The 13,678-nt window shown below is 42.9% G+C and overlaps 1 long non-coding RNA gene across 2 annotated transcripts in view; it reads left to right on the top strand.

The window, feature by feature from the left end:
* Positions 1-13,678, top strand: part of LOC127066381 (uncharacterized) — a 576,444-nt gene that overhangs the window by 441,050 nt on the left and 121,716 nt on the right. The gene's annotated exons all lie outside the window — the stretch shown is intronic.

Raw genomic sequence — 13,678 nt, 5'->3', positions numbered from 1 at the left:
AAACGTCCACCCGGTTAAGCGTGAACCTGTTTCGCGCGAACGACCGAGACCGTTCTTGTTTTCGTCATCATCCTCGTCGTTCTTGGACACACTTCGACACGACGGTACGTCCACGCAAGTATCTATATACTTTCACTTCGTTATTCTCTTCCTATTTCTCCATTGACCGTCTTCACCCACACGTATTCTAGAAAATTCGTAAGCACCGGAATTTCGACGAAATCGAAGATATCGATTCGTATTGTCTAAAAGCGAAATTCGTGGTTTGGTTGTTTGGCGTGTCTCTTCGTGGAAACATTGCATATTCAACGAAAGACGTTACGCGAATACATAAACGCTCACGTGCTCGTGAGAAAGAGAGAAAAAGAGAAAGAAAAAGATAGTAAAAGAGAGTCATACACGAGCGACGGTTTTCACATCGATCGTGACCAATCGAGCATGACCGAAGGTGATTCGACGCTATGTGTGCTATATTCGCGTTCGCACGCGTCATTTTTAACGAATAGAATTTTATTAACATTATGAATAATATCAATGCTACGGGAAACTTGCAAAGAGCTGTATGACTAATCGCATATGCATACCTACCTGTTTAACCGATCAACGCGACGGAACTACGAATTGCCTGAAGGAAAAGAGGATATAAAGAATCGCGAGTGATTCGATTAAAGAAGTTAAGACGTCAGCTTTGCAAGAATTTCTTTCGAACAACGTCGTTGAATATTCGGATACATTGAACGTGTCAAGACGATGGCTCGTCGTCGACCCCCGATGAACTTTTCTGCCCGCGGCGTTGATCGTCGTTGATCCTTGCATGAACAGCGAGGAAGCAACGCGGGACTCTTTCTTACAATCTCTCGCGTTTAATACACCAACGGCAAATTCGAATTGAGAAGCGTGAAAAACGCATTCCTTGATCATTATACGCGTTGCTGCTTCGAGAGAGAGAGAGAGAGAGAGAGAGAGAGAGAGAGAGAGAGAGGAGGGATGAGAGAAAGATAGAAAGTTGAAAAAGAAAGATGAAGAGAGGGGGAGAGAGAAAGAGGGAGAGAAAGAGAGTCTCGTTTTCACGTAGCACCTCCCCATACGATGGACCACAAATCACATGGATGACGTTACTATCAGTTCGAGGGACAGCCAGCAGTAAAGTCCATACTTCGGTTTACCCCGAGGATGACCTCGTGTGTGGGGTCAGAAACGACCAGAGGCAAACACAAAGAATAAGAAGAAGAAGAAGAAGAAAAAGAAGAAGAAGAAGAACTAACTCTTCCTCTTCTTTATTTCTTTTCTCGCACGCGCGGCTCGTCATATCCCATGCTCTTTAACGTGCCAACAAATCGCCTTGGCATCTCGCTCCAAGTATCTCAACGTTGTCCCCGAAGGAGCGTGATCGCTCGGGCGTACAAGAGATTCGAGGTCGAATATTTTGATCATCATTTCTCTCTCTCTCTCTCTCTCTCTCTCTTTCTTTTATAAGTTCGTTAATACTATGCACAGTACCGCGAAAGATCGAGGGAAGCGCGAAGCCATCATGACGCGACTCATCGCGACAAGGGCGTTCGAAGGAATTGATTTTTCTGGGCGATCGCGAACCACGATAGTCTTGTATTTCTCATCTTCTCCTCCGCGTGCGCGATGCTCATCGACGTCGGAGGTGAACGAGCATAGCGATTTGTTAGGAGAAACAAGCGAAGCGTAAGAAGAAGTAGGTGGAGAATGAAGAAAAATAAAAGAGAGAAAAAAGAAAACGGAGAATGCTCGTCATTCTCGGTTCGCCTCTTCGCATTACGATTATCATCGATTACGACACCACTTCGACTTCCCTTCTTCTTTGACTTTTTTATTAGTCAAGCATCTTTCGCCTACGTATGTATAATATATCTATATTTCCATGCTCGCGACGACGATCAAGATCTAAAAGGAAACTTTCTTATTCCTGCGGTTTCTTCTACGGATGTGTTTGAGCTCGTGCCTGCAACGAAAACAAGGATCGACTGTTCGCGACGAAATTATTATTATTACTATCATTGTAGTTATTGTTGTTTTTATTCTTATTATAATTATAATGAGGATGATGGTAATGCTGATGATGATTATTATTATAATTACGATTACGATTACAATTACGATTATAATAATGATTATTGTAATTATATAATAATAATTATTATTATTCTTATTATTATTAGTTTCATCGTCATTATTTTTCGACAAGTTATTCGGCGAAATAAACGGTACGCACAAAGCCAAGGGTTATACGGGTATCCCACAAATTTGTCGACGCGAGCACACTTCCGTTACACGCCTGCATGGGCGTACATGCGCTACGTCGATGTACGTGCATATGATGTAAGAGAGAGAACTCTCCTCTCTCGTTCTTTTTTCTCTTTCTCTTTCTCTTTCGAGAGGAAAGAGAGTCTCTTTAACAACGTGCCACGACGACACGCTGTTTCGTCGCATCGCACAGGATCGTTTCCCCCTTTCTTTCTCTCCCATTCTCTCTAACTCTCTCTAACTCTCTCTCTCTTTCTTTCTCTTTCTTCCTCTTACTTTAATGTAAAGGAGCAACGATCTCTCGCGCGATGCACCCGCGAGCTCTCGCGGTAGGATTAATCGCACGGGGACCGATATACCCGTTCTTAATTGGCAGCGTCTGACATATCTATTAATGGCCGTCGGCTCTAGCGGCGACAACGAAGCACTCGATTTTCAAGATTAGGCCAAGCGAGGAAAAGAGAAAGAGAGAAAATACACGAAGCTCCTCGTCGTAGTGAGCTTTTCCCACTATGCGCTCGAAAGCAATGGATTATAGTCCCGTCGTGAGAAAGATGAAGAGATTGAATGAGAAAAATGTTATTCTCTGTTAACATGCCTGTTGCCTCTTTAGAAATTAATAGCTGCTTCTCTAATTGATACGTAGAATGATTCTCGGATGTCTCTGGCTAGATCTACGCACGCCTTCTACTTCTTTCTATCTATCTTTCTCGTACGCTCGTATATTCCGTATACTGCGTTCTCTTCTTCCAGTATCCAAGTTTCTTTTCTCTTGCTATCTTTTCCCTTCTCTCTCTTTCTCTCTCTCTCTCTCTCTCTCTAACTCGTTTCGTCTCACTCCCACCGTTTAGTTTTCTTTTTTTCTCTCTTTTTCTCTCTTTTCCCTTCACGATCTTTTTTTAATTTTTTTTACATTCCGCGGACGTATTCCTCGCATGCGCACATATGTACATATAACGAAACGCGAGAGAAACAAGCGAGAGAATTCGCGGACGGAACGACGGTATATTAAAAAGATAATCGCTACGTGATTTCCGCAAAGCGCCGACTAAGATTCCAGCATCCATCTTCCTTTTAATTCATCTTAGACCGATTCGTCCACTCAAAGCTTCGGAGAAAGATAGTTTTCCTTTTAATTTCTACTGTACCAACCGATCTTTCACTTTCATTGAAAAATCATGCCTCGTAAAATTGACCGTTTTAAACTCTACTTTAACTCTAAACAGATTAAATAAATAACATCCTTGGAGAAGAGGAACGTGGTATATCGACGCGAAGAAAAGGTTTTCGTTATCCGTCGAAATCGTAAACTATTTGATAAACCATCCGGCTCTTTTCCGAGTAGACTCTCCTCGTCAAACTTCCCAGGATTTCGTTTTCTCGCGTGATTTTGGTTTGGATCAGCACGAAAGAAGACAGAGAGTTTGCTTACCTTTCACCGTGACTTCGTTGAGGCAGCACAGCTTCTTTCATATTCCGCCCCCTTTCGTGGAAGAGATATCCTACGTTTACGAACAGTCTGTATATACGTTAGGCGGCATATGCTTTGCAGGACGACCAGCACGACGTTGCCGTATCGTTACTTTCGAAACTTTAGAAAATCTGTCAAAAATTCAATCACATCTTGTGTGGTCTACTATTTCAACGGAACAACCAAGAAATTGGAAAAGAAATAACGGGAAGGAAAGACGGCTCGACGCGATCGTTTCGATGCCATCGATAAAAAGAGAAGGATCGTTCTTTCCAAGACCGCGTTTAATATTAGGATTTTATAAAGAGCGCCACGCCCATTTTCCGCGTGTTCACGGAAAGTCTACAATAGTTCTTTTTTTTGAAGAAGAAGAAGAAGAAAAAGGAAGAATGATAAAGTCGAACGACACATCGGTGTATCCCAAAAAAAGAAAAGAAAGAAAGAAAAAAGAAGGGAAAAATAAAAGAGAAAGAGCGGGTGACGAATTTTAAGGGATCGAATCCGGCAACGTCGGCTACTTCTTTCGAACTTAAAGTTTTACTTTTATTGCGAGGGAACGATGAGAAGGACGGAGGCTGCGGCGGGTCCGCGACGTAAACGCGTGTGAAACGCGTCGCTTTATTGGTTTATTTTGAAGGCCCCTAGGCGAGTCGCTGGAGCGGCGTTCTCTCGAGGCACGCGGTCACCATCGAAAAGACGTTCCCTTCCTTATAACTTCACCGTAAAACCCTTCCTCCTTCTCGACCCCGATGAGCTGAAATCGTTGGTGTTTGGAGTAACCGCGGTTTACCCGAAATGTCTTTTTTCGGGCGAACGAGCACGTGCTGTCGGTCGTTCTCCTCTTAGTATCCGAGGTTTTAGAACGAAAAAAAAGAAAAAAAAAGAAAAGGAAAAGAGAGAAAGATAAAACGATAACGTATGTTATCAAAGCAAGCAAACAAAGCTATGTTATATCTATGAGATAATTAATCAGGCGGACTAATGCACCAACCGCGAAACGAAGCCAATGCTCGGTCTGAAGCTAATGCTCAGACGTAAAATTAGAAATGATCCGTACTGGTACTACCTTTAAAACGAATGAATTCACATTGGATCCCTTTGAGAACTTTACATACGAATGTACGTATCTGCAAAGAGACGAGAGAGGAAGAGTGTAGGCGACCGGTCAAAAAGAGCTCGTTCATCTGGTGCTGCCGTTAAGTCCGAATAGAGAAAGAAGCATTCCCCGTCGAACTCTTTCGAAGTTAATACGAGTCTAAGGCCGTCTAATGCGCCGTAGAGAACACTACTCGGATCCTTATATAGGAAAGGCGTTTAATTAACATTTCTCGATGACCACGGGGAGCCCAACGAGTGCGTCACGTCATTCTCGTTCGCGCTCACTAGCGTCGACTCGCTCAACCTTTCGATCTCTTCCTAAACATCGTTCTTACAATGTAGATATATCTACCGTACTGCCGACATAACGTTACGTTGACTGGGTAGATAGAAGTACCTGGAAAAAGGAGCGGATAGAGTGTCGAGATAGACGTTTGCGTTGGTACTTGATAAACGTTTCGTTCGACTCGACGTTCTAAGCGAGAGCCACCGTTGTTGCAGCCGCACACTGCTGGTTTGCTTGGTTGCTACCACCGTTGTTTCTTACCGTAGAGAGAAGTCAAAGGCGCGGCGAAACCGTGTTTCGTCGCTTTTGGTAATGCCAACGAGTCACGAATATGAAGTCTTAATAACGAACGGAGCTGCCTAGAGATATCTGTCACGTATATCTTTCGATCTAGAGAGAAAAGAAGATGAGAGAATAAAAAAAGTTAAAAGGGAAGCAGCTCTAATCTCCGAGCTCAAGCGATGTATCTTTAACGAATGTCTTTCTTGATTTAATTAAGACGGTAGAAACGGCAGTTCAACGACGCTTACGTCGGAATCTTTCTTGGAACTCTCATCCCCTTCGCTGAAAGCATAAATTCCAGTTAAGCGTTCCGTAGAAAGAGAAAAGAGTTTTAAAGAACGGACGAATAATAATCTTTTGTCTTGGCTGAACTCGAAGTTGGTGGGTAAGATCGTAAGTAATTCATGGACGCGGTTCCGGCTCTTTCGGTGCCGATCGTAAATCTTGTCCGGTATCGATTTCACTGCTTTTCGGCTAGGCGCGCTTCTCTCGGTTCGTCTCGCGACAGGTTAACCGCATTAAGCGACGCGTTACATCTGTTAGAACACGAGAAGCGAGTCGATCTTTCTCTTTCTCTTTCTCTCTCTCTCTCTTTTTTGGTTTTTATGGGACTACTAAAACGCTTTTTTGCCGCCTCGTTGGAATTCAGGTTTTCTCGCCTACTCTACGTAAGCAAGGAGAGAACTACAAGGAGGAGGAATATACGTAGATAGGAGCAGAAAGAGGAACCGTATTGCTCGGTTTTAACTGGAATTCGGTCGAGGTGAATCCGACTCGCCGCGGGACGCTCGTGTTTCTTTCTACCGGTGCTCGCGATCGGAAAAAGAAGATCTCTCTTTCTCTCTTTCTCTGTCGGCAGCGATGAAAAATGGAGCGATAAGGAGCAAAAGGACGTCGATGTAATTCGGAGCGGCCAAACGTTAATGTATCAATTTTATTTATAGTCCTTCTCTTTCTGTCTCTCTATCTTCCTCCTTTTCTTTCTCTCTTTTACTCGTAAGTCTTCAATTCGGTCATTCGTTCGCTTTACTCACTTAAATTCCTCCTTTTCATTAAGCTTTGTATCTCGCGAAACGAAATTTAGATGAAAACGCAGTGTATGTATATTTGGCAGGATTTAATAAAATACATGGGTACGGAATCGTCGAAAAGCATCGAAACGTTAAATGCGCCACGCGTTTGAGCGTTATTTATGCTTCCTTTGATCGCAAACAAACGTTTCGTAGTATTTTCTCCGACGCAAAATCGAAGCTCTCACTCCCATTTCAGAGTGCTTTTGCTTTTCTAACGAAGGATTACAAATACTCTTAAAAGCATTCTCACGAACGATTTCGAGCAGAAACCCTTGTGTATTCGAGCTACGCGTCGAATTGAAAGTTTCGTTTAATCGAAAGTTACGTTTAATCGAACGTAGGAGAATTATGAATTCGTGAATGCGATAAACCAGTTCCTTTTTTGGTTAATAGTAATTTTGTATTTCGCATAAATAAGTTTAACATATCCTATTATCTACTTTTCCAAGAATTTCACGGTTTACGATTTTTGTTTAATTCCGCTGTTTAAACTCTTGGACTATTTTAAAAAAAAAAGAAACATCATCTTCGTTCGTACGTCTCTATTTATTTACACCGCAAAACAGATCATCGCAGTACAGATCGATCCAAAAAATTCGAGGCTTTCCACGTGATGGCTCTCGACACGCACAACTGTGCATTTGCTGCCGACGTTCCTACTCTCACACCACGAATGCTACATAAATAACAGGGTCGAGAAGTCCGCCTTGCCTTCTGCTACATCGAACGATGCGCGCTTGAGAGAGGCCGGAGTGTAATCAAGCTGCAGTTGCGCCTCGCGAGTTTCTCTCTCTCTCTCTCTCTCTCTCTCTCCCTTTCTCTCTTTTTCTCACTCTCTCGGTTCTCGCGAGATGCACCGTTATGATCGATCCTTCGAGATATCGGATTCACCGGCCGGCATAAAATGACGAGGTTTAAGCGACTGTGAGATGCGTTCGATGCGCGCCCTCGAATACGCTCTTTTTATTATTTCGCAGTTTGTGTTCGATTTTGCGCCTCTCAGTACTTATTATCTCTCATCGCGAGACGAGTTCGATTTGCGCGCGGTAAGTTCGATGAAATGCGGTTCTATAACGCGAGAGAATTTAAACGGCCGAACGAGATGGTCGTTTTATCGTAAGTGTCACGATTTCGTTACCTCTTCTCGACGGTATATTTTTTATCTTAACAATCCTTTTAATAACTCACCTTCATTTTTTACAAACAATTCACTTTCTCTTTATATTTAAATGTGTCTTGTTTAAACTATCCCCTTTTCTAAGTGGCTATCAATCATCCAGTAACCTTGTTTTTCCCCGTTGCACATTATTTTCCGTTACTTCTATTCTTGTTAATTATATATCCGAGTTAAGAGGCGGAGTGGCTCTTTACCGTGCTAGGAACGGCTATGAGAAATGGGTCATTTCAAGTGGGTCGTGCGGCAAGAAGGCTGGCGCACGAAAGGACTCCTTGCTTTTTAGCAAACGAAATGACTCCTTGCTTCACTCTCTTTGTTTATAGCATTTCGCTCTCACATATTCCGATGTAACTCTATTTGTTAATGCTATACTATATCGTGGTTGCAATACCGCAGCTCACATTTTCCTTAGTGTAGCTTCGCTTGCTGCGAAGGTAATTTGGGTCGTAGCCAAGGCTGGTCAAGAGGCATCATTCTAAATCCTACGTACAAAGCGTCGACTTCCATCGCTTTGTAAGCTCCCTGTACAAGCGTAAAAAGAGTTGACGTATTCTTCGTTAAAACGACTCTTTTCTCTTCTTACTCTTACTTCTACTATGAGATCGAAAAAAAAAAGAAAAAGATATCCATCGAAGAGGACGAGAGGAAGGAGAAAGAGAAGGAGGAAAGTTGTATCTGCTTATCCGTTCGCTCTCGCGAACGTGGGTACTCACGAGAGGTTGCTCTACTTTAGCCGATATCGCGAATCTCGCGGAAGCAAAGAGGCCAGGAGAGTGGAGGAGAGTCCTGGAAGCGTGGAACTCGCGAAGGAGCACCAGAACGTAATCGCGATCGAGAGATCACCGAGCCCACCAATGGAGAGACATTATTTCTCTCTCGAAATAGGTCGTGTAAGTGCCTTCTCTCGTGGCCCACGTGGCCCAGGCCACGTTCCATGGACACTTCCCCGCAAGCCGCAGTAGATATTGCTTCGAAACGGTGGAAGAAGAAAGAGAGAGAGAGAGTGAGACAGAGAAAGGCCAGAAAGACAAAAGAAAAAGTATACGGGTAGTGACGAGGAGGGGGAAGAGAGAGGAACCGGGGATAAGAAGGAAAGAGCTGCTATCGCAGGCACGCCTCTCTATCCTGGCTCGCAGGGCCGTGTCACCTCTCGGAATGACGTTCGTTCCGGATTATTTATTGCCATGAAAAATACTTCGAAGTGTCCTCCGTCTCGCCTTGGCTCGCCTCGCCACGCTTCGCTTCGCGATAAGAGAAGACTCTAGTTTCTCTTGCCCTCTCACTCTTTCTCTTCTCCTCTTTTTCACTCTCTCCTTCTTGCACAGCGCTTCTCTTATCTGAGCTTTGTTCCGCCCGACGAGAACCCCATCCGCCCACGTTAACCCTTGGGAGCAAAGAAAAAGGCTGAAGGAAAGAGAAAAAGATAGAGAGTGAAAGAGAGAGAGAGAGAGAGAGAGAGAGAGAAAGAGAGGGAGAGAAAGAGAAAAATAAAAGAAGACAAAGAATGAGAGGAAGGTGCTCGCACTATTTCTTTGCTTTCTCGTTCAGTCCCCTATTTTCTTCTGGCTCGTTCGAGATATCACGAGCAGTGCGTTGACGTTCCTAGTTCTTTCCCCTTCTGTTTCTTACACTTCGATCGTTTTCTCTTTTTCTTCATTCTTACTCCTCTTTACACGATCAGCTTTATCTACGATTCTACCACATATCAGAGTTGGATGATATTAGTAGACTATATATATAACCACGCTCTTTATCGAGCTTCTAATTTTTTCTTGTACATGGTGGCAAGTTCTTGATAATATCGTATACGAGGAGGTTCGTCGATTCAAAAGTTTACATTTTTAAATAACTAGGGGTATATTTCTGCTCGTATAAAACCCTAAGAATTTGAAGAAAAAAATTAAGGTTGTAAAAACCTACGCAACAATTTCATACCCGGATTCTATCTAAATTTCTGTGTATTGTCAAGAAAAAATATAAATTACTCGCTTTACATCGTTGGAAAGGCTAGTCCATAAATGTTGGAACAGGTGGAAATTATTAGTATTTGCATTATGCAAAACGATAGTTTCCTCTACACATAGTGAGCTTCTCTAACATTCATTCTTCTCCTTCTCTTCTTCCTCTTCCTACCGTTGTCGCCACATCTAACAAACAATCACGTACGATGGTCAAACGAGGAATACGTCGAGTTAGTCTCTGGTAGGTCCACGTCGAACCTCTGAATCATTGTCATCGATATGTATCCACGCGTCACTCACTACATGCGTGGTTGGGTTTATTAAACATTACGAATGGCGTTCACGCTTTGTTCGCCTCTGTCACTCTCTCTCTCTCTTTACCTCCCTCCCTCACTCTTGTACTAGCACGCGACGTATATCCAGCATGATTAGTATTTCGTGTCAAGGCGTGAATACTTTCCTGTATTCGTGGGTCTGCGGTTAACCTCACGAATCAAATATTTCTTTCAGGCAAATTTCCTTTAGTCGATCTACGATGATTTATCAAAATTCAGAGAAAAATGACGACTAATGCACGACTGATTTGATAGCCTTATTTACGTGTCATCCTCTAACAAGAAATACTTCTGAAATTTTCTATCCCACACTCCTGATTAAGTTATGGATCGTGGATAAAGATTTAACATCAAGCTCCATAATTTTCGATAGATGTACACGTATATATTTCTTTTCCAATAATCCTATCTAGCTAAGTCCACAATTCAGTTAGATATTGAAAAGTATTAGCTTTTCCAGTAAAGACTGTCTCAACAAAGTCGATCCCTAACATAAAACTAAGAAGAATTATCGACGTAGAAAAATAAGAAATCTCTATATACGAGATTAATTTCAAAGGCTCGACTAAAGTAATAAGTATCATAAAAATCTTACTTTCACGATACATCCTTTCTAATAAGATGAAATATGACGGGAAACGTGTCGCAAGCGATCGAATAATTTCCCTAGTCTCACGTAGAAAAACGTGGGCGAACCCACGTGTTGTATATTGACGTTTCTTATCAAATCGTTAAGCGACACTTTATACTCACCTTATCGACCGATAAATAATTGCAAAATCGAAAGGACGTATTTCACGAGACGTATTCCAGGTTCTCTATCGCGCACTTAACGCGTCGTTCGTCTTAACCTTCTCGTGCGCGGCCTACAATTACGATATGCGGTTGGTTATTAAAGTGAATACACGTTCATTGAACCCGATAAAAGGTGGAATGCCAAGAAATGTACATTTTACGTGGGAGGTTCCGACGAATGCGATCGACGTCGCAAACTTTTTCTTCTCTTTTGATCGTAGTCGTGGATGAAAATGTTTCTCAGCTTCTCCTCCTCTTTCATCGGTACTCGCAAGAGGGTTGGATCCGTGACGAGCGATTATACGAGGATTAGTGTCGGTCGTGCAAATCGGACTTCCATGGCGAACGTGATTCGGTGGGCGGAGGTGCGAACGAGTCGCGAAATTCTTTCCTGCTGATTTCGTTTCTTTTTTTCCCTCTCTTTGTCGCCAACAAAGAAACGACAGCCCGGATTAGCGTCGAAGCAGCGTCTTTATGCCGGCTAATGAAGCCTCTCCTCGAAACTTTTTCGATCTCTGCCGGTCGACGAACATTCGACGACACGACGCCGACGATTTTTATGAAGGTCATTTCCTTTCGAGATCTCCTCGAATTCTTGCGCTTATAAAGATGTATTACGGACGGAGGTATTGTTGACACGATTATAATGCATTTCTCTCTCTCTCTCTCTCTCTCTCTTTTTCTCTCTATATGTATATATGTATATATATATTTTTCTATCTATCTATCTTTCTCTCTTTCTTCATTATTCGTCTTCACGCGAGAAGAGGAAATATCCTTGAGTAGACACTTTGTAGTTGTCAACGCATTTTTCTCGCTTTAATATGTCGCAGAAAGAGTAGATGCGGTAAGAACGGTTTCATTCAACATGGTTTCGTGGTCCGTCGCAAGAGTCTTATCTACTCTGGCGTGCAACCCATTCCGGATGTCGAAATAATCTTAAGATCAGAGACACCGTACTTCCACAGAAAGAGAGAGGGGAAGAGAGTGAGACTTTTTTCCGTCTTCTTTTTTCCTCTTTCCGGAAATAAGTATTGCGCACAGAGACGAGGTGCTCACACGAGATAATATCAGGTTGACAGAGTATCCTGAACGAAACGAGACGATCAAAAGAGAGAAAGAGATAGAGATAGAGATAGATCTAATTAAAGGGTGTTAACGATCAGATTCAAAGCGTTCCGTAGAGCGATACTTCTTCGAGTATTGAGACATTACACATCGTAAAATGAAAAGGAGAGAAACGTGCGCCGAGAAAGCATCGTAAATATGTGCCTTGTACGAGAGCAAATTTACTCGGCCTTTCGAGATAAGCCGTGCAAACGACGTAACGATTCCTTTGACGTCTCCTCGTCGTATCGCGTCGAACGTTTCGGCGATCCTTCTTTCACACAAATTCCTGTAAACATCCGTACATACTTACATACATATACGTTTAACTACACACTTGTATTCCCGATTGAGGAAAAGGAACAGAACGAAAAACTAAGGATCGTTGATTAAAACGTCTCGATTCTTACATGGTTGTTCCAGAACGAGGAAGATAAGTACGGTTTTCGAAACGAATGAAGCTTTTCCAATCTCTTTCGATTCTCTTTTTCCCTTCTTGATAAAGGCACGTGAAAACCGGCTATAAAGAAGAAAACCTATTTCTGATCAGGCTGTACAATTAGCCCTTTGTAAGGCGAACCCTTCCATAGCTTCCAAACCAGCCTCGAGCGATCGTCAAGAACGGGAGAAGGAGTGAGATAGTGTGAGTAAACGAGAAAGAGAGAAAAAGGGAGAGAGAGAGAGAGAGAGAGAGAGAGAGAGAGAGAGAGAGAGGATGCACCTTTGACATCTGCCTCGGTCGGATCACAAAGCAACCTTGCCTGGCACAAGTGACTTATGTTTCCTCTGTTGGTCGACGTTCGATTGTCGTGTACCACTAATGGACTTCAGTGAGATCGCGCAGCACTCCATGTGGACGAGGCTTCAAAAGATCCAATGGAATTATAAAGCTTGCACCATCTTCGTCGTCGCGAAAGAGACTCTCTTTCTCTCTCTCTCTCTCTCATTTTCCTTAACTTACTCTACGTTCTCTGTGTTCGATGATTCGTCGTAAAGGACGAGACGCTTGTTTGCCCTGTCTCTTCCGTTTCGCTGTTAATGTACATTATGATGATAGTAACACGATAATAATAATTGTAATTATAATTATAAAGTAATAATCGAATAGCTTTGCTCTTACGATTCTTAATCCGACAGGCTGTCGTCAACGTCAATTTCTCAAAAAATTACACAGATTCATTTTCCATGACTGATACAAAAAACTCGACTCGTACATCATATTCCTTTTATTTTCATTTTTCTTCTCCTATCCTATACTATTACTTTAATTCTAAAATAGATTAAACGTCGAGGATGGAATAGCAGAGAAGATTGAAAATGATTTGCAATAGTCTTTGCGGAAAATGCGAAGCGAAAAATCGAGTTTCATGGGGGAAAAAGAGAGAGAGAGAGAGAGAGAGAGAGAGAGAGAGAGAGAGAGAGAGAGAGTCGTAGTGCGAAGATTTCCTTCTTCAGTCCGTCAATAGGACCGATGGGTCTACATGGAGAATCGTTTTCTAGTTCTCTTTCCTTTTCCTTTTCTTTCGATCTCCATCCCCAGCTTTCTATCTCTCTCCCACTCTCACTCTCTCTCTCTCTCTTTCTTTCTGGCGCGCGCGAGGCCAAGCCGTGAGCAAAAACACGCGTCTTTTTAACGCGACCGCGAAGAAGGCGACGTCCGAAGAAACAAAACGATCGCGCGATCGAGTCGGTTTCGGAATATCGAACGAGCGAAAACGCTTTGTAGAAGCCGTGCTGGCTCCCTCGTTCCGAGAAAACGAGATCGAGCGAAGATCTCTCTCCGCTCGTCCGTCCGTCCTTCCATCCGTCCTTCTCCTCT

Source organism: Vespula vulgaris, chromosome 9 (genome assembly GCF_905475345.1).
Source record: "Vespula vulgaris chromosome 9, iyVesVulg1.1, whole genome shotgun sequence".
NCBI classification, from domain to species: domain Eukaryota; kingdom Metazoa; phylum Arthropoda; class Insecta; order Hymenoptera; family Vespidae; genus Vespula; species Vespula vulgaris.
This window is presented reverse-complemented; position numbering and strand designations above follow the sequence as displayed.